This window comes from Eimeria mitis, genomic scaffold, assembly GCF_000499745.2.
Source record: "Eimeria mitis Houghton genomic scaffold, Emh_scaff826, whole genome shotgun sequence".
In the NCBI taxonomy this organism is placed as follows: Eukaryota; Apicomplexa; class Conoidasida; order Eucoccidiorida; family Eimeriidae; genus Eimeria; species Eimeria mitis.
Genome location: NW_013576068.1, coordinates 1,451 through 1,699, shown reverse-complemented (window position 1 = coordinate 1,699; position 249 = coordinate 1,451).

Genomic DNA, 249 nt, shown 5'->3' with positions numbered 1-249 from the left:
AAATAAAAATAAAAAACAAAAATAAAAATAAATATTTATTTTTATTTTTGTTTTTTATTTTTATTTATTTGTTTATATTTATATTTATTTTTTTGTATTGCCTCAGCCGGCAGAGCCATACATTAAATATATAAAACAAACAAACATAAAACGATATTTTTCCTTTCTATTTATATTTATTTATATTTATTTATATTTATATTTATTTATTTATACTTATATTTATTTATATTTATTTATATTTATTTA